Genomic DNA, 20,435 nt, shown 5'->3' with positions numbered 1-20,435 from the left:
CAAAATAAGCCAGAAACAAACAAACAAAAAACAATGGTATGGTCACCTTTAGAAAATGCTTAAAAGAAAACAGGGGCCTAGATTGTAAGCTTTTAGAGCAGACACATTAAGTCCAGGGTGGTAATTACTATTTCTGGATTTTGAGAGGCTGCTTTATATAGATAATGTGATATTTAGAGAAAAGAATGAAGCCAAACAGATTGGGGTTAAAGTAATTAGAACATACAGGTAAGGAAGACAGTGTCTATATTTTAGAACCACACATACTCTTTGAGACCAATGGAAGAAAGGTTTATTTGATATGGAACTGAAATCTTCCCTTGTTCATAATCTTATTCAATTTATCTGTATAGTTCATTTGAACAAGTGAAACACAGGGAGCACAGAATAAGAAAGAGGTCCTTTAATTCTGTATAGATTATTGTAATGCCTGGAAACATTCTAGACTATATTAAGCAGATCATCAAAAAGTATTGGCAAAGTCCCCTGAGGGAAGGGAGAAAGACTATGGAACTATTAAACCTTACCATCAGGGAATCCCCTGATACTGTGTCAAACTTTAGGGATACTCAAATCAATAGGCTATACCCTCGATCATGAGGCTTACTCTTGTGAAGCTTATGTAGGTAGCAGAGAAGCTTAGACTACCTATACGTATAACCTAAGAATTACTTCTGGAGGACCTCTGTTCTTGCTCAGAAGTGGCCTCAGTCTCTCTAAGCCCAACTCTGCTAGTGAAATCATTGCCCTCCCCCCAACACAGGAGTTGACATCTAGGGCTGAAAAGTTTCCCTGGCAACATGGGAGATGACTCCCAATGATGAATCCAGACCTGGCACCATGGGATCAACAATTCCATCCTGACCAAAAGGGGGAAAAGAAGTGTAATTAATAAAGTATCAGTGGCAGAGAGAGTTCAAATGGAGTCTAGAGGCTACTCTGGAGATTGCTCTTAAGCAGTTAGAGCTTGCTACCTATCATAACCTGCCAACCAGGACTATCCCAGCCAATCCTAAAGAACACCTAGGGCAATATATAAGATTCCACAAGAGTTCCAGGCACTAGAATAACTTGCCAGAAACATACAACCTCCAGATGGGTCCCTGGTCCAGATAAGTCCCAAAACCTAGCCCAGCCTCTCCAGAACATCAGATAGTTCCATCTCCTTATCCCATATTAGTGACAGACCCTTCCAATATCAAAAACTGAGAATTGCCTTAGCCCAAACAACCCCATTATTTGCAGATGATACGATCCTATACCCAGAAAATCCCAAAAAATGACACCAAAGCTACTAAACGTAATAAATGAGTTTAGCAAAGTGGTGGGATACAAGAGTAACACAGAAAAATCTGCAGCATATCTATACACTAGTAATGAGCAATCTGAGGAGTGAATCAAGAAAAAAATTCCATTTATTGTAGCCACTAAAAGAATCAAATATCTAGGAATAAATTTAACCAAGGATGTAAAAGACTTGTATTCAGAAAACTACAAAGCATTGGTAAAAGAAATTTAAGAGATCTAAATAAATGGAAGGATACTCTGTGTTCATAGATTGTAAGACTAAATATTGCTGAGATGTCAATTCTACCCAAACTGATTTACAGATTCAACACAATCTGAATCAAAATTCCAACAGTCTACTTTGTAGGATTGGAAAAGCCAATTACCAAATTCATTTGAGAGGGTAAGGGGCCCCATATAGCCAAAAACAAGTTGAAAAATTAAAATGACGTTGGAGGACTCTCATTTCCTGATTTTAAAGCATGTTACAAAACTACAGTGATTAAAAACAGCATGGTATTGGCATAGAAGAGACAGACATATTAATCAGTGGAATCGAATTGAGAGTTCAGAAATAGACCCTCACATCTATGGTCAATTGGCTTTTGACAAGACTTCCAAGTCCTCCCAGCTGGGACAGAGCAGTCTCGTCAACAAATGCTGCTGGGACAACTGGCTATCCACATCCAAAAGAATCAAAGAGGACCCCTATCTTATACCTTATACAAAAATTAACTCAAAATGAATTAAAGACCTAAATATAAAATCCAGAACCATAAAACTCCTAGAAGAAAATGTGGGGAAGCATCTTCAAGATCTTTTGGTAGGAGGTGGCTTCTTAAACTCAAAATACAAGCAATGAAAAAAAGAAAAAAGGTATATGGTATCTCTTCAAAATTGAAGACTTTTACGCTTCAAACAATTTGTCAAGAAAGTGAAAAGGGAGCCTACCCAATGGAAGAAAATATTTGGAAACCACATATCCAATAAGGGATTAATATCCAGGATATATAAAGAGCATCTATAACTCAATGATAAAAAGACAACCCAATTAAAAAATGCACAAAAGATATGAATAGTCATTTTTCCAAAGCAGATACACAAATGGCAAAAAGGCTCATGAGAAGATGTTTAACCTCACTAGCTATTAAGGAAATGCAAATTAAAACTATGTAATACCATTTCACATGTACTAGAATGGCGACTATAGAAAATACAGAAAACTGGAAGTGTTGAAGAGGATGTGGAGAAACAGAACACATTCACTGTTGGTGGGAATGTAGAATGGTGCAGCCACTGTAGAAGACAGTTTGGTGGTTCCTCAGAAAGCCAGGTATAGAACTGCCATATGATCCAGCAATCCTGCTACTAGATATACTCAAAAGAATTGAAAACAGGGACATGAACAGACATTTGCAAACCAATGTTCATAGCAGCAGTTTTCACAATTGCCAAAAGATAGAAACAACCCAGGTGTCCATCAATTGATGAACAGATAAACAAAATATTGTATATAGTTTAACTGAACACCATAAGTACATGGAACCTTGAGTAGGGCATGAGATTTTATAGGTTTGTGCAGAGTAATGCCCTGATAAACCCCAGAGTGATTAGAACAGTGAATAAAAAAGTATTTGCAAAGTCCCTTTGTGGGAATATCAAGAAAGGGGGGAAAATTGAACTTCCACATGGGGAATTCTTGATATTCACAAGCAGTGGGGGCAACCAGAACAATCCGCCGAGCCCTCAATCTTGGGGTTTGTTCATATGAAACTTATTTCTGCAAAGGATAGACTAAGTTTACTTAAAATTAGGCCTAACAGTCACCCCCAGAGAACCTCTTTTGTCACTCAGATGTGGCCTCTCTCTCTCAGCCAACATAACAAGCAAACTCACTGCCCTCCCCCTCTCTACATGGGACATGACTTCCAGGGGTGTAAACCTTTCTGGCAATGTGGGGCAGAAATCCTAGAATGAGCTGGGATTCAGCATCAAGGGACTAAGAAAACCTTCTCAATCAAAAGGGGGATGGGAGAAATGAGACAAAAGAAAGTGTCAGTGGCTGAGAGATTTCAAACAGAGTTGAGAGACTATCGTGGAGGTTATTCTTATGCCTTCTATAGATAAGCCCTTTTTAGTTTAAGGTGTATTAGAGAGGCTAGAGAGAAGTGCCTGAAAATGTAGAGCTGTGTTCCAGTAGCCATGTTTCTTGAAGATGATTGTATAATGATACAGCTTTCGCAATGTGACTGTGTGATTGTGAAAACCTTGGTCTGATGCTCCTCTTATGTACAGTATGGGCAGATGAGTAAAATATATGGATTAAAAATAAACAAATAATGGGGGAACAAATGTTAAAAAAATTTAGTAGATTAAAATGCTAGTGATCAATGAAAGCGGTATAGAAAAATAGGGGAAACAAAGGCTAAAATATATTGGGTTGATGGAAATACTAGCAGTCAATGAGAGGGAGGAGTAAGAGGTATGGTATGTATGAGTTTTTTTCTTTTTTCTTTTTCTTTCTTTTTCTGAATTGATGTAAATATTCTAAGAAATGATCATGGTGATGAATATACAACTATGTGATGAAAAAAGAGAAATATTGTGTATACATATGATGGAATATTATGCAGCTGTAAGAAGAAATGAAGTCATGACATGTGACTAAATGAATGAAACTTGAGGAAATTATATTGAGTGAAATAAGTCAGACACCAAAGAACAAATATTACATGACCTCACTAATATGAATTAAATAGTACTAGCAAACTCATAGTGTTAATATCCAGAACATAGGTCACCAAAAGATACAATGAGGGAAGAGAATGCGGAGCTGATGCTTAACTTGTATGGTATCTGTAATAAGGTTGATTGTAAATGTTTGGAAATGGATGGAGTTGATGGGAGCACTGTACAGTAAGTGTAACTAACCACAATGATATGTGAGTTTGATTGTGAGTGAAAGGGAACGTTTAGGATCATGTGTATCACTAGAAGGAAAGCCAGAGGATGAAACATGGAACTGTGTAACATAGTGAACCCTTTTCAGGGTGAAAATGTTCTAGAATTGATTGTGGTAATGAATACACAACTCTCTAAGTATATCAGAAGACAGTGATTGTATATTTTAGATGGATTGTATGACATGTCATTTTATCTCAATAAAACTGCTTTTAAAAAAGTGCATATGTTTACCTAAAGATATGCACAAGAATTTTCATAGCAACTTTATTCATAACAGCCCCAAAGTGGAAACAACTCAAATATTCATTAAGAGGAAAATGAATTTTAAAAGCATGGTAAATTAGTGCGTGTAAAAACTTCAAAGCAATTTTAAAAGTATAAACTGCTGACACATGCCATAACATGGATGAATCTCACAGATATTATTTTGCATGAAAGAACAGAGACAAAACTACATACTACATGGATCCATTTAGATGAACATTCAAGAAACAAGCAAAATTAATGGATAGTGATATGTCAGAATAATGGTTATTACTGGGGGGTTGGATATTGATTGGAAAGAAGTATGAGGAATCTTTTTTGGGTGAGACAAATATTCGATATGCTGATCTGGGTATATTTATACAGGTATACATATATATTTGTTATAAATGGGCATACAGTGAAAGTTTTCTATCCTAAACTGTACTTCAACCACCTTGTTCTCTGTATAGGCAAGCAATCTTATCAGTTCTAGTGTTATGTGAGCTAGTGTATTAATCACAGTAATTAACACTAACTGCTCTAACTGACAAAACCAAAAACTGTTGTGACAATACCACAAAAGTTTATTTTTCAATCCTGTGACAGTGAAGAAGGATAAAAGAGGACAACTGCAAAATCCTGGTTTCCTATTCAGCTCTGAGAGTTAACAACCAACTCCAAGTTCCTCGTTTCTTCTCTAGCTCCAAAGAAACTAATACAGAGTGCCAAACTTCAGTTGCACACTTCCTGGGACAAAAATTTTCCAAAGCTCCTGAACTTCCCCAGACCACTGTAACCTACCCAAACCATAAAAGGTTGTAAAATTCTGGACCCAAAGCAAACTCCTGGTTAATGATGGGAAGCACAAGTCTTAAAGATTGTTAACCATGTGCCCAAAGACAAATTTAGGTTATGTGAGAACAAACCACTATGAATTCTGGTAGCTACCTCCTCCTAGAACAAAGAAGACACCTAATATTCAAAGATTACCATGGAAATCTACTACCAACAAAACTTTCCTATAAAATAAGCTAGCCAACTCCACTCAGGGTATGTCCCTCCCTTGGGCATGTCCACTTCAACCTCTTTAATGTGTACTCTCTCTCTTTGATAAACTTCTGTTTTTAATAACCTTTACTGCTTATTCCTACTGGCCCTCTTATCTCTAAGTTTTTTTAGTTTTTAGACTATCAAACCTGGACTGGGGCTTAACTGGCACTATTGCAAGCAGGGCATTGGTTACAACAGTTTTTGTGGTTCAGGAGAAACTTTACCATCTTGTAGCTAAACTATCTGACCATGAGGACTGTAAAGTAACAGTGGTAAAGAAAGATGAGACTAGAATATTACCTAAGAGGTTTTTAAGGGCAAGGCCTGAAATGGTTATATCAGTTCCACCCACATCCCATTAGCCAGACTGCTGGCAAGGTTGTACCAAACTGACTGGGTGCCCAGGAAGAGAAAAGTGAATATATAGTATTGCTTTTGCCATGGGTATCCACTTAAAGCTGTTGAAGATTCTATGAAAAAAAAAAACTGAAAAACTGCCCTTTAAGGGTATGGCAGCTACACAGAGTAATTATAGAACATATGAACAGATTGAGAGCTCCTCCTTAACCCCAAAAGTGTAAAATCATATAGTTTACATATACATATAGGATAGAAATGCTCTTGACCTACCTCCTCTTACCTCAGCGTATTGAGCAATATTTCTATTCTCTCTTTAAAATACTCTGAAACCCATGACCATCTGAACACTTAGAGCTCTTGGGCTATCCTCTAGCATGACCATACACTTCTGCTGCCAGCAATTGGGCTATATGTTAACCATGAGTCAGCTGGGTTTGTTCTAAAACCTGTTTTTCCAGTTGCACTTGTTACTCTATGCAATTTAATTAAACATTACTTAAACCTAAGAAATATGAGTTCCAAAATTCAAAGAAAAGGCTAATCCCTCTTTTAAAAACCAAGGCTAATGCGCTGAAACTGAATAGGCTTGTTGAAGCCATAAGAACTAGAACACAGAGCATTAAATTATGGCCCAGTAGGAATTTTCCTCATATGGTAATAGGGTACACTTTTGAACACGGTTGTGGTTGCCCCATCTGGCCTCATACCATTTTACATGACATGAAAGGCAGTCATTGTTTTCACAACATTTACTTGACAGTTTTCATTCCCAAGGGCTGCTCAAACTATTGACCTTTGGGTGCACCTCCGGGAAGAATGAAGGGAGGCTGTGGGGAGACACATTTATTCATACTGTTGATCTGGTTTATATTTGTTCACCACTTTTAGACAGGTTCAATAAATGAATTAAGGTAAAGCAACTTATGGGATCACTCTTGCCAATCTTTGGCCCTCAATGAACATTTCATTCTATGCTGTTAACCATACATCAAAAGATTGGTGAATATTTTATGTTTTATTTAAAAATATTCAAGGTATGTATTGGTAGTAAAATAGCAAAAGAGTTATAACAGAAAAAAAAAAGGAATGCAGATACAACTTACAACTTCAGGTGAAATGTGTGGATTTGAGGTTCCTCATTCAGACAGCAATATAGCAAAGGATAGTCTACTCATCTAGGAGTGAAGTCAAATCATGATGGGAACATGCAGTTTTCAGCTCCCATGTCTCAATTTGAACATTTAGCAGTAAGTAACTGTTCTACAGCCATACAGTCTTCAACCCAGAATCTCTGCTCACCTGAGACAGCAAATCTCCACTTCCACTGTTGGGTGACTGACTTTATAAATATGGATAGGTTTCCAATAAGTTTGGAGATAAATAAGTTAAACAAACCTAGAATACTTTAGTGGTATGTCTATTGTTAGGTATCAGAAAATAAAACTTAATACACAAAATGGATTCTGTGACATGGGGGCCCCTTCAGTTTCTCTCCCTCAGCAGCTCTTCTGACAGGACCTGATGTGACAGCAAGATAGTGAACATAAACGTGCCCACATCCTACCCACCAGAGGCCAGACCAGAGAACCATGAGTGTGAAGTCATGACCTGCACCAGCCTGTTATCTTCTGGGAATGCTTGAGGCCACATGTTACCCCCACCCCTCTTGGAGTGGTTTTTCCTTTAAAATCACAAGCTGGGGGATAGGGAGCGATCTCTGAGCGAGGCAGCAAGATGGACGCGGGCTTCTTCCGCGGAACTAGTGCAGAACAGGATAATCGGTTCAGCAACAAACAGAAGAAGCTACTGAAGCAACTGAAATTTGCAGAATGCCTAGAAAAAAGGTGGACATGAGCAAAGTAAATCTGGAGGTTATCAAGCCTTGGATAACAAAACGAGTAACAGAAATCCTTGGATTTGAAGATGATGTTGTGATTGAGTTTATATTTAACCAGCTGGAAGTAAAGAATCCAGATTGCAAAATGATGCAAATCAACCTGACTGGGTTTTTGAATGGAAAAAATGCTAGAGAATTTATGGGAGAACTGTGGCCCCTGCTGTTAAGTGCACAAGAAAACATTGCTGGAATCCCTTCTGCTTTCCTAGAACTGAAGAAAGAAGAAATAAAGCAGAGACAGATTGAACAAGAAAAATTGGCATCTATGAAAAAGCAAGATGAAGACAAAGATAAGAGGGATAAGGAAGAAAAAGAAAGCAACAGAGAAAAAATGGAAAGGTCTCGAAGCCCAAGAAGACGCAAATTCAGATCTCCTTCCCCTAGAAGACGATCTTCCCCTGTCAGGAGAGAGAGAAAGCGCAGTCATTCTCCATCTCCCCGTCACAGAACCAAGAGCCGGAGTCCTTCCCCTGCTCCAGAAAAGAAGGAGAAAACTCCAGAGCTCCCAGAACCTTCAGTAAAAGTAAAAGAACCTTCAGTACAAGAAGCCACTTCTACTAGTGACATCCTGAAAGTTCCTAAGCCTGAACCTGTACCAGAACCTAAAGAACCTTCTCCAGAAAAAAATTCCAAAAAAGAAAAGGAAAAGGAAAAGGCTCGACTGAGATCTCGGTCACGTTCCAAATCAAGGTCCCGGACTCGTTCCCGCGCTCCGTCTCATACTCGACCTAGACGGCGCCATAGATCCCGATCAAGATCATATTCACCTAGAAGGCGGCCAAGCCCACGACGGTGGCCTTCTCCTCGGAGAAGAACTCCACCAAGACGAACGCCTCCTCCACCAAGGCATAGAAGGAGTAGATCTCCAGTGAGACGAAGAAGGCGCTCATCAGCATCCTTGTCTGGGAGTAGCTCATCATCATCTTCTTCTCATTCCCGGTCACCACCAAAGAAGCCTCCCAAGAGGACATCTAGTCCCCCTCGAAAAACTCGTAGGTTATCTCCTTCAACAAGTCCTCCCAGGCGAAGGCACCGACCTTCACCTCCACCAACTCCACCGCCAAAAGCTCGTCATTCCCCAACACCCCAGCAGTCAAACCATACCGTAAAAAGTCGTGTTTCTGTCTCTCCAGGGAGAGTTTCAAGTAAAGTGACAAAACATAAAGGTACTGAGAAAAGAGAGTCTCCTTCACCAGCACCCAAGCCCAGAAAAGTAGAATTGTCTGAATCCGAAGATAAAGGTGGCAAGATGGCAGCAGCAGACTCTGTGCAGCAGAGGCGCTAGTATAGACGACAAAACCAGCAGTCTTCATCTGACTCCGGCTCCTCCTCCTCCTCAGAAGATGAGCGACCCAAGAGGTCTCATGTGAAAAATGGTGAGGTAGGCAGACGGCGGAGACATTCCCCTTTCCGGAGTGCCTCTCCATCACCACGAAAGCGCCAGAAGGAGACTTGCCCTCGTGGTAGACAGAGAAGAAGTCCCTCCCCACCACCTGCCAGAAGGCGACGTTCTCCTTCTCCAGCTCCTCCTCGGCGACGCAGATCTCCCACACCACCACCTGGACGAAGGACTCCTTCTCCTCCGCCACGTCGGCGCTCACCTTCCCCGAGAAGATACTCTCCTCCAATACAAAGAAGATACTCTCCTTCTCCACCTCCAAAGAGAAGAACAGCTTCTTCCCCTCCCCCTCCTAAAAGAAGGGCATCACCATCTTCACCACCAAAGCGTAGGGTCTCCCATTCTCCACCTCCCAAACAAAGAAGCTCCCCCGTCACCAAGAGACATTCACCATTGTTATCATCAAAACATAGGAAGGGGTCTTCCCCAAGCCGATCCACCCGGGAGGCCCGATCTCCACAACCAAACAAACGGCATTCGCCCTCACCACAGCCTCGAGCTCCTCAGACCACCTCAAGCCCTCCTCCCCCCATTCGAAGAGGAGCATCATCATCACCCCAAAGAAGGCAGTCCCCATCTCCAAGTACTAGGCCCATTAGGAGAGTCTCCAGAACTCCGGAACCCAAAAAGAAAAAAGGCTGCCTCACCAAGTCCTCAGTCTGTACGGAGGGTCTCATCCTCTCACTCTGTCTCAGGATCTCCTGAGCCAGCAGCTAAAAAACCCCAAGCACCTTCATCCCCTGTTCAGTCTCAGTCACCCTCTACAAACTGGTCACCAGCGGTACCAGTCAAAAAAGTTAAGAGCCCAACACCAAGCCCATCTCCAGCAAGGAATTCAGACCAGGAAGGAGGTGGGAAGAAAAAGAAGAAAAAGAAGGACAAGAAACACAAAAAGGAGAAGAAGCACAAGAAGCACAAAAAACACAAGAAGGAAAAGGCTGTGGCTGCAGCTGCTGCAGCTGTCGTAATCCCTGCAGCCATTGCTGCTCCCACAACTACATCAGCACAGGAAGAACCAGAGTCGCAGAGCCAGAACCTAAAAAGGAGACTGAAAGTGAAGCTGAAGATAACCTTGATGACTTAGAAAAGCACCTGCGTGAAAAGGCCCTGAGATCAGTGCGGAAGGCTCAAGTGTCCCCACAGTCTTAGATGGAAATGTTTGTTATGATGTAAATTTTATTTGATTTGTACGCAATTCAATTTCAAAATTGCTAAAACGTGTTTGAGCTTTAGACTATAACATTTGTTGTAATAATTGCTAGGTTGAAGTTCACCATGTAAAAAGGGGCATGGATTTACATTGCAAAAGGTGTCCACAGTGTATTAGTGAAATTCTCTCATTGACAGCTCACATAAATTCATTTAGAGTGAAATATTCTAAGCCAAAAAAAAAAAAAATCCTCTTTTTAAAAAGGGGGTTTAGATATGGTTGGCATTCTTATGGTTCCTTTAATGCCTCTGGCTATTTCCAGCATTGGTTTCTTTTTTTTCCTCTCATTTGAGTCTTAGCACCCATTTAAGTTATGGTGCTTCCGACCCGGTATGGTTTGTAAGCTTGCCCAGAAATAAGACCACTGTTTGAACTGCCACAAAAGTATAAATGACTATTTTAATGCCACAATCTTTCCTGTTGCCTGTGGAGTCTCTGCTGAAATGAATCAAGATTTGAACTCGAGGGGTAAGACAGAAAATGAAAGCATGTTGTTTGCCAGGACACTGTGGGTTTATATTGATGTGTAACAAGTCGATTTGGAACACTGGAATTTCATTCTATTCTGGTTTTGGTGTTTTGGGTTTTTTTCCCTCCTTTTCTTTTGTAAAGGCAATTATCTAGTTATTAGATATAGGATCCTTCAGTTATATAAAATTTTGTTTTATGAAACGTCATGGCTTCATTCAAAATTTTGTCTTGTACTTCCATTTGATACACACAAATTTCAGAGCTCTTGTATTTGGAAGGCTGGAAGAGCCTAGACTTTGAAATAGTGTTTGTTTTCATTGTTTTTGGTTTTTTTTTTAACTAAAGCTATATAAAGCTTGTGGATTAAACAATAAATTTCTAAATTTAAAAAAAAAATCACAAGCTGTCAGAAAGAAAGAGTCATTTTTCCTTTCTCTTTAGCTAGCAGGTTTCACTGGCTCCCACCTGCCTGCTCTACCTTTGCTCTCTGTCAATCTATTTCTCTCTAGCAATAAACCCCCTAAGCTTTAACTGGCTATCTCATGTGGAACCCTTTAGCAACCCCTGTGCCTAACATAAATGGTGCCAAAACCCAGGATGGAGGTCTGACTAAAGGCTTAGCTTTCCAACCCCTTGGGGCAGTCTTGCAGTCACTCCATGCACCAAACCAGCATGGTGGCTATGGTTTCCATGTGACTGATGGTTTGAGTTTCTGGCTGAGACCATCTTAACTTGACACCAGCTCACATCCACAACATTTAAATGACTACAACCAATTTGGCCCTAGAAAAGTGATGTCTTTCTGCCCAGATCGCCCTGTGAGAGTTTTGTTCAGTGTCCCAGCAACATCTTGGCCTGCCTCAGTGGGCCTGGCCTAAAGCCTGAGCTCAGTCTAAACTCTCCAGCTCTATGAGCATTTTCCTGTGTAGCAGTAAAAAAACACTTCGGGGACATTTTTTAAGCTTTTTTTTTCTTTAAGATTTTTGCTTTTTAAGCAAAAGACTGCAAACTTTCCTAATCCACAACAACAAACCAGGAATGCCTGCTTTATTGTTATGAATGAGTCTTCGATCTGGGTAAATTAACCTCACTTAATGCTACACTGGCCTGTATGCCACCAATGGAGGTGGTAACTTCTGTAAGCCTCCTCTGTCTGCAGGGCCCCAGAAAGAGTCAGCACATCCCAGACACAAGTCCCTAGGGAGACCATAAGCCTTCAATGGAGCTGGTGACTGTCAGCCTCGAAAGAAGCAGTTAAACATAAGTTTCCATGAGCAGGCCTCCGTAAGCCTTCTGTAAGCAAAATCCCTAGCATGTAGCAAACCTCCCCCTCCATATTAAAAATTAGTAAATAATCATGGGTAACACCATAACAATTCCTGATTCTACCCTTCTGGGATGTTTACTTCATAATCTCGGTAAATTCCAATTAAAAAAGAAAATAAAACAAAACAAACAAACAAAACTTATTTTTCTCTGCAATTCGGCTTGGCCATAATACCCTTTAGAACAAGAAAAACATTGCCCCACAACATGGCACTCCTGATTAACAAATGGTCTGAAAGTTCCTCCTCCCAAATTTAACTTTATTCCTCTGCGCTATTATATCACATAAGTGTTTCATGTGTGTTTAATTGTTAACTAATATATTTGATATGTTAAATATTTAATGCCTGTCTGTTAACTGATGTGTTCAGTCTAATTATTAATTGGTATAGTCCTACATTTATATTAGTCAAAAATTCATAATTTGTTACTAATTACAAAAATTCTAAAAAGGGACACTTTAGGGTGAATTAAAAATTAAAAGTATTCAGTTATAAGTCTATAAAAAGGTTTTATCTCAATAACATAATCTAACCTCACTATAATTTAAATGAAAATACCACTACAAGTAAAAAATCAGGTGTGTTAGTTCATCCCATTTTTACAAAAAATGAAGATGGGGTGGAGTGGCATATTCAAACCTTTATTTATGCCTCTCAAAAATACTTCAGTGTTTCTGTTTTTCTTTTCAAATAATACATTTCCTATTTCTGCCTATATGCATTTTCAATGTATAGTCTCATGCCTCTGGATATCAACAGCAAATTAATAAGAAAATTTTTATCAAGCTCTAAGCTTAATATTTTTCTGTCTGTACTACCAATTAAAAAGTTTTCCTAAATTTAAACTTGGGACAAATTCAATAAGCTCAATATAGTTCCCAAAACTTAACACTCACTATACTTTTAAAGTTCTATGTAATTTTAAAATAATATAAAAATAGAAGAAATTAAATAATGAATCTTTCAATTAAGCAAATGCAATTTTATTCTACTTAAGTATGTTCTCCCTAAATTTAAAAAAACTTACTAATAAATAAACTAATATTATAAGTACATTCTCAAAATTCCTCTTAAAGTAGCCTAACAGGTTGCATAAACTGAGTAATGTACCTAATAGTAACAACACACACATATATATAATAATAAAAATGAAAATATGCTAATACTTCAAATATATTCTATTTAAAAAATCAATTAAGCTTAATAAAAATATAAATGGATTTTTATGGTTAACTAAAGTTAAAAAAATCTGACTTTTCTTATTTAGCCATTTGTTACCTCAGAATGTATAAAAATTTGAAGTTATAACTTCACTAATTCTAGTCTGTAATGAATAAAAAAACATAAATCTTAGCTTCTAAGGGTTTATATTCTAGTTCAAATATACACCTATTAAGACTTCATATAAAACAATGGTAAAAAGGAATAGAAATGCTGAAAAAGTTTAAAAAGCAAAAAAAAAATTTTAAATAACCTAAGTCCTCATAAAAATAACACATGTAAAGTCTTTAAATAAAAAAGTAGTATTTAAACAAATAAAACTCTAAACCAGTTTTTAAAAACTGTAACTTAAAACATTCCTGGCATTATTTAGCAGTAAAAATATTGTTTAAAAAATTTGTTTTTGCTAAGTTAAACTAAAAACTGTTTAAATATATTATAAAATGAACATTTATGTGTTCTGAGTATAAAGTATATAAATGCCTGGCCATATTGCAAACACAAACATAAATTTCTTCCCTTCTTCCATTATTTTATAAATACCTAGCTCTTCTCCCCTTCATAAATACTTTTATTAAAAGAAAGTATACAGGTTCAAAAGCTTTGTAAATTTATTATCAAATTTATTTCTAATTATAATGCAGTTTGAATAAAAACTATAGATAAAATAAACACAAAAGGTAATAAAAAGTTTTTAAAAAATGAGTTTGTTATAGTCATTGTAAATTACAAGCCCTAAATAAAGTAATAGAGAGTTGGAAGAAATTAATTTTATTTGTCATATTCATTTTTAATTATAAGTTATAAATAATTACAAAAGGTTATAAAGAAAACGTTTATGAAAATAAATTCAGTCTGTCATAGAATGATTGTAAAAAGTTATAAAAAAGAAGTTTATAAAAATAAATTGTCACAAAATAATTGTAGGCCTAAGAGTCACCCCCAAGAGAGCCCCTTTTTGTTGCTCAGATGTGGCCCCTCTCTCCAGCCAACACAACGAGCAGTCTCACCACCCTACCCCTCTCTACATGGGACATGACTCCCAGGGGTGTGGACCTTCCTGGCAACGTGGGACAGAGATCTTGGAATGAGAGGAGACTCAGCATCAAGGGCCTGAGAAAAACCTTACAATGAGCTGAAAATTAACATCAAGGAATTGAGAAAAACTTCTCTACCAAAAGGGGGAAGAGGGAAATGAGACAAAGTGTCAATGGCTGAGAGATTCCAGAGAAGGGAGGTTATCCTGGAGGTTATTCTTATGCATCAAGTAGATATCATCTTGTTATTCAAGATGTAATGGACGTGTAAGCCAAGCCTTTCACTAGCCTCAAATCAAGTTGCCTGATAAGGCAAAAGCCCAGGAAGAGTAGGAATTACACAGTCAAGGGAGGAAACTCAACAAAGAAAATTTTATACACACACAAGACCCCTCAGGCACCTCAAACTCAACATATTCCAAATTCAATGCATTATCCCCCAGCTCTTTCTCCCTACCCACCATTTTTCCATTGTAATTCCATCAACTTTCTGTGGTTACATAGACCTAAAGATGAAAAAGCATATTTACTTATAATGTATATGTCACATGTATAAAAATTCATAATATGTATATATATGTGTGCATATGCCTACACACATTCGTGCAATACAGAGTCAAAGAAAATTACAGAATCATAATTATAGAGTTATAATAGTTTTTCCATGACAATCCTTACTTCATAGTTTTCATATTTCAATAGTTTAAGTGGTTAAATATGAACTATATGTGATTTAATATTTGAATTTTCTTATAATTCATATAATTACATATTTTAATAAACCAGAAAAAAAATACCATAACAGACCATCTATTCCAAACCTTGGTTTGGAAAACATCCCCATAAGCACAGTGAACAAAGAACTAGAAGGTCATACACCAACCAGCTGGGCAAACCACTTGGCCTCTTAGAGCCTCAAACTCATCACCTCTAACAAATAAAAATTTAAAAATCCACTATGACTAGACTGACCTGTAAGCATCTCTGGACCTGAAGTCCCAGTAAAGCAGTTGACTGACCATCTCCTGTGTGTAAGGCAATTTATATTTGCTTTCCCATTTAATCCTCAAACTGATCCTATGAGGAAGAAATTATCATTCATATCCTAGAGATAAGGAAACTGAGGCTCAAACAGGTCCCACAACTAGGAAGGTATACAGCAAGCACATCATCTCAGGACTTTCTGGGCCAACGTACCTGTTGTCATTGCATTGCCATCCTGTGCATATCTGATTCATGTAACTGAATTATTATTCCTTTCCAAAGAACTGAAGAATGAATTGGAAATCAGAAATTTTCAACCATGTTGGTAAAATGGAAACCCCTTAATAAGAGCCCGAAGTCACTGGGTTTGAATGATTAAGACTTTGAACATAAGATCCCCTTATGCTATTTACTGGCTCTTCCACCAACCCCTCCTGACACAGAGCCTTCCAGTAAAGCCCACCCTGTACACCCCCTCCCTGCTTCTCCTAATAAACTAGGACAAGGAGGGTGGGTACTGGAAGACAACGATGAGAGAAGGGGTAAGAAAGCTCAAGGAGCTACCCAAAGAAAACAGTTTCCTTCTCAAGGGAACTTTGGAGGAAAGTAAAGACAAGGGGAGAGGTCTGAGCCAGAGGAGTGGAACTTTGGGGGAAGAAATGATGTTCATAAAGGATTTTTAGAATGTTCTGATCTGTAATGTATTGTGAAAATTCCACTTATGGTCCTGGGAGAGCTCAATAAAGGCTGACATGTTTTAGGGCAAAAAAAAAAAAAAAAAAAAAAAGATGTAATGGAGAGGCTGGCGGGAACTGCCTGAAAATGTAGAGCTGTGTTCCAGTAGCCATGTTTCTCGATGATGATTGTATAATGATATAGCTTTCACGATGTGACTGTGTGATTGTGAAAACCTTGTGTCTGATGCTCCTTTTATCTACCTTGTCAACAGATGAGTAGAATATATGGAATAAAAATAAATAATAGGGGGAACAAATGTTAAAATAAATTTAGTTTGAAATGCTAGTGATCAATGAAAGGGATTAGTAAGGGGTATGGTATGTAAAATTTTTTTCCCTGTTTTTATTTTTCTGTTGTCTTTTTATGTCTTTTTCTGAATTTATGCAAATGTGTGGGAAATGATCATGATGATGAATATGCAACTATGTGATATTGTGAATTGCTGAGTGTATGTGTTGGGAATGTTTGTGCTTCTTGTAATTTTTTTTAATTAATAAAAAATATTTAAAAAAAACAAAATAATTGTAAAGAGTTATAAAGAAGGTTTATAAAAGTAAATTCTGTCCGTTATAATTGGTACTAACCAAAATTTAATAGGTCTGCTTATCATATACTTAAAAAAAAGGAAAGCTTTTGTGTTATGCTGAATATTCATACAAAACTAAAGTTAAGTTTTCTCTGTGTTCTATTACATGAATTCTCAGTATCTCTTAATATAAATTATTTTGAAAAACAATTTTTCTTAATCATCCAAATACTTCTTTGTATAAGTTATTATTTATATAATAAATAATAATAATCTTATTAATATTTATGCTGGCATTATCCTCTATTTCAGAAACAAGTCTTTTCACTCTTAAGAAAAAAACTGTCACAAATAATTTGTTCTTTCACCTTACATAAATAAAATGCTAAGGTACTAAAATAACTAAGTCTATTTCATGAAAAGTATTTAAATTACATTACAATGGTTAAAAAAAATTTTCTATTTTGTTACTAATTAAATTTAAACAAGTAAAATATTCATATGTCTAACCATTATATAAATTCCTAAAAAACTGACAATATTCTCATTATCAATGTTATATCCTAATACTAATCTATATAATATTGAGCAATGGTATGGTGTTATTAATCATGGTTTTAATTATTTTAAAAAGCCTACAACTCATAAAAACAGCCAATTGTCAGTTGCACTCTTTACTCTAATACTTCTCTAAAAATACATACAGTGCTCAAATGTAAAAAAAAAAGTTAAACAAATATATTTTATCTGTTAAATAACATAACCAATAAATGTTTAAAAATATAATAGAACAAAACTTCTGCTATAATTTCTTAATATAAAACAACTGTCTAATGTTTTTATTTCTAAAAAAGCTTCATTTAAAAATACTTATAAATATTAAAGCTCAGACTTTAAGCATTAACTATTATCATTACATTCTAAGGTACTTTACTCTTTATAACCCTCAAACTCCATTAAAAATATAATGGAACTTATATAAAAAAAGATAAAGCAATATACAAGGTAAAAAATAATACTGTCTGTATTTTAAAGCTTTAACTTTTGTGTAAAATTTTTTTAAATGTTTATTTTGTCCAAAATTTGCACTATCTAATTTAATCTGTCCAGGAAATTAAACAACCTAATTCAACTTTATTTAATATAAAAGTGGAATAAGGAACAAAATCTTGATGTTGCATACAAGTTAATATTTTATACTCTACATTTCAGAGTGTTTGGGACAAAAAAAAAAAGAAAAAGTGTCTACAAAGTCCCTTAAGGAACTAGGAAAAAGAAAACTATTAGGAATTCCCCAAATAGCCAAGGCCTCAATTCTAAGGCTTGCCCTTCTGAAACTTATTTCTATAATAGTAAACTAAACCTACTTAGAATTAGTCCCTAAGAGCCATCTCCAGAAGATCTCTGCTGTTGCTCAAATGTGGTCTCTCTCTAAGCCAAACTCTAAGCATCCCCCCAACGTGGGATATAATTTCCTGGAATATAAACCTGGCAACTAACAGTGTGAAATACAACTGACCTTAATATCACAGAACATGGCTGGCCCTGGCACTGTGAGACATAAGCTCCAAACATAAGCCTGACTTTGACATGGATGAACTGACCAGAAGGGGGAAAAAGAGTTTCAATGGCTAAGAGATTTCAAATCAAGTCAAGAGGTTATTCCGTAGGTTACTCTTATGAAAACTTCAGCCAGATATTACAAATTGCCATAATATGGCAAATCCTACCCAATAATATTCCTAGAAACCCTAAAAAATATCTAATGTACTTATTAAGTTTGTTTTTCAGAAACTTAAAACCTCCAAATTGTTTCAATGCCAAAGAAACTCTGAAACCTGAAGATGCTAAACTCTCCAAAAATAACAAGTGATTTCATCAATTCATTCCTTCACCCCTTTAATCTTATTAACAACTCACTCTTCCTCAATTATCCTCTGATTAATTTTCCTCCTAAACCTTTGCTTCTTACAATGTCTATCTAAGTTTGTTCACAGGTCAACAGCAGCCGTGACCAACCAGCAAAATTCTGAAGACAGACTCCTGCTACATCAAAAATTTGAAACCTGGTCCTTTCACAGACCAATTAATGATGTCCCTGCCTGGTTCAAAGTAATTTTTCCTTCCCCAACTTTGCCCGGACACAGCAGGAAGTAGCCAAAAAGAGAACACGATGTCCTAACTCCCTCCAAAAATTGCTTCAAGCTAAGCTAAGGCATCTCCCCAATCTAATCCCAACTCCAGTCAATTAAAAAATAAAAAGGAATGTCAGGTATCCAAAAATAAAACTTAATATACAAAATGGATTCTGTGACATGTTTCTCTCCCTCAGCAGCTCTTCTGACAGGACCTGATGTGACAGCAAGACAGTGAGCACAAACATGCTGACACCCCACCCACCAGAGGCCAGACCAGATAACCATGAGTGTGAAGTCATGATCTGCACAACCTGATATCTTCTGGGGATGCCTGTGGCCACACGTCACCCCCACCCCTCTTGGAGTGGTTTTTCCTTTAAAACCACAAGCTGTCAGAAAGAGAGTCGGAGCCATTTTTCCTTTCTCTTTCGCTAACAGGTTTCACAGGCTCCCACCTGCCTGCTCTACCTTTGCTCTCTGTCAATCTATTTCTCTCTAGCAATAAACCCCTTAAGCTTTAACTCACTGTCTCATGTGGAATCCTTTAGCGCCCCTGTGCCTAACATCTATATAACCTCTTATGTTTATAAGTATTTGTTCTGTATAACAAAATATATCAGTTTTTTCATTTTAGGTGGAAGATATAAGAGAATTTGCATGTATTGCATTTCATTGATGTGGGCATCCAAGTGGAACCTTCTAATACGCAGTTGGCTGTTAGGGTCCAAAATGCAAGGACAGGTCTGGGCAGGGAGGTAGATTCGTGAATTCACTCTATGTGGCTAATAATTAAAGTAAAGGTCAGGTGAGCACTTGTAAAATACTGGAAGAGGAGAAAAAAAATGGCTGAGAACACCATTTTTTTATAAGTTAGGATTCCAACTTGACTAAGAATAGCTTAAACTCATGTAGCTGATTTATGCAACAAGACCACTAAGCATAGACCTATGGGTTCTACTTCCTTAATTAACCTCCCACTCCACATCACTCTTCAATTCAAGACTACACCACTTTTCAGCTGTATTACAGCAGTAGTTCACTAGCTGGGCTGTCTGTTTTCTTACTGTAGCATACCTGGGAAACTCCAGGCTATCTCTCCAGTTTCATCTCTGACCATTCCTTTCCTCTTGTACTATACTGGAAATTTCTTGACTGCAATATGCTCTCCCATACCTTCTTGTGCTTCCCACATGCTGATTCTTCTACTCCTTCCTCCATTACTACTTCTTCCATTCCTTTCATTTTTAAAAATTCAGCTGAGATATCACATTTATTAGGAAGTGTCCCCAATTATTTTAGGAGCACATCATAGGTGTTTCCATAGTGTTTTCATAATATCTTATCCTTTTAAAATAATTCATAAGCAATATAGAAAAGTGAAAAAGTGGGGAATTGAGGAAACTTACTCTGAGTTTGAAGCTTGGCTTTAGGGGAGAGAATTTCCAAGATTTCAAAAAGCAAGCTGAAGTACTGAAACAAAAAAGAAGAGGAATATTCTCAGAGCTCTACTGGCCTGAGAAAGGGGGTTATACTAGGGAGGAGAAGAGTCTTTGTGGGAGTTTCCAACATGGCTTCATCA

General features: G+C 37.3%; 1 protein-coding gene and 1 pseudogene across 7 annotated transcripts in view; one reads left to right on the top strand and one right to left on the bottom strand.

Moving 5' to 3' along the window:
• Positions 1–20,435, bottom strand: part of RNF111 (ring finger protein 111) — a 210,216-nt gene that overhangs the window by 168,286 nt on the left and 21,495 nt on the right. For 5 of the 7 annotated variants that reach the window (XM_077128047.1, XM_077128057.1, XM_077128054.1 and 2 more), the window contains one exon: positions 20,263–20,326. The exons of the other annotated variants lie outside the window; for them this stretch is intronic. The gene's annotated coding sequence lies outside the window, so the exon portion shown is untranslated. The remainder of the gene's footprint in view (positions 1–20,262; positions 20,327–20,435) is intronic. 7 annotated transcript variants of the gene reach the window in all.
• LOC143656182 (serine/arginine repetitive matrix protein 1 pseudogene) lies at positions 7,620–10,706 on the top strand (annotated as a pseudogene).

Source organism: Tamandua tetradactyla, chromosome 14 (assembly GCF_023851605.1).
Source record: "Tamandua tetradactyla isolate mTamTet1 chromosome 14, mTamTet1.pri, whole genome shotgun sequence".
In the NCBI taxonomy this organism is placed as follows: Eukaryota; Metazoa; Chordata; class Mammalia; order Pilosa; family Myrmecophagidae; genus Tamandua; species Tamandua tetradactyla.
Note: the sequence above shows the minus strand (reverse complement) of the source record. Positions and strands in the feature narration are given on the sequence as shown.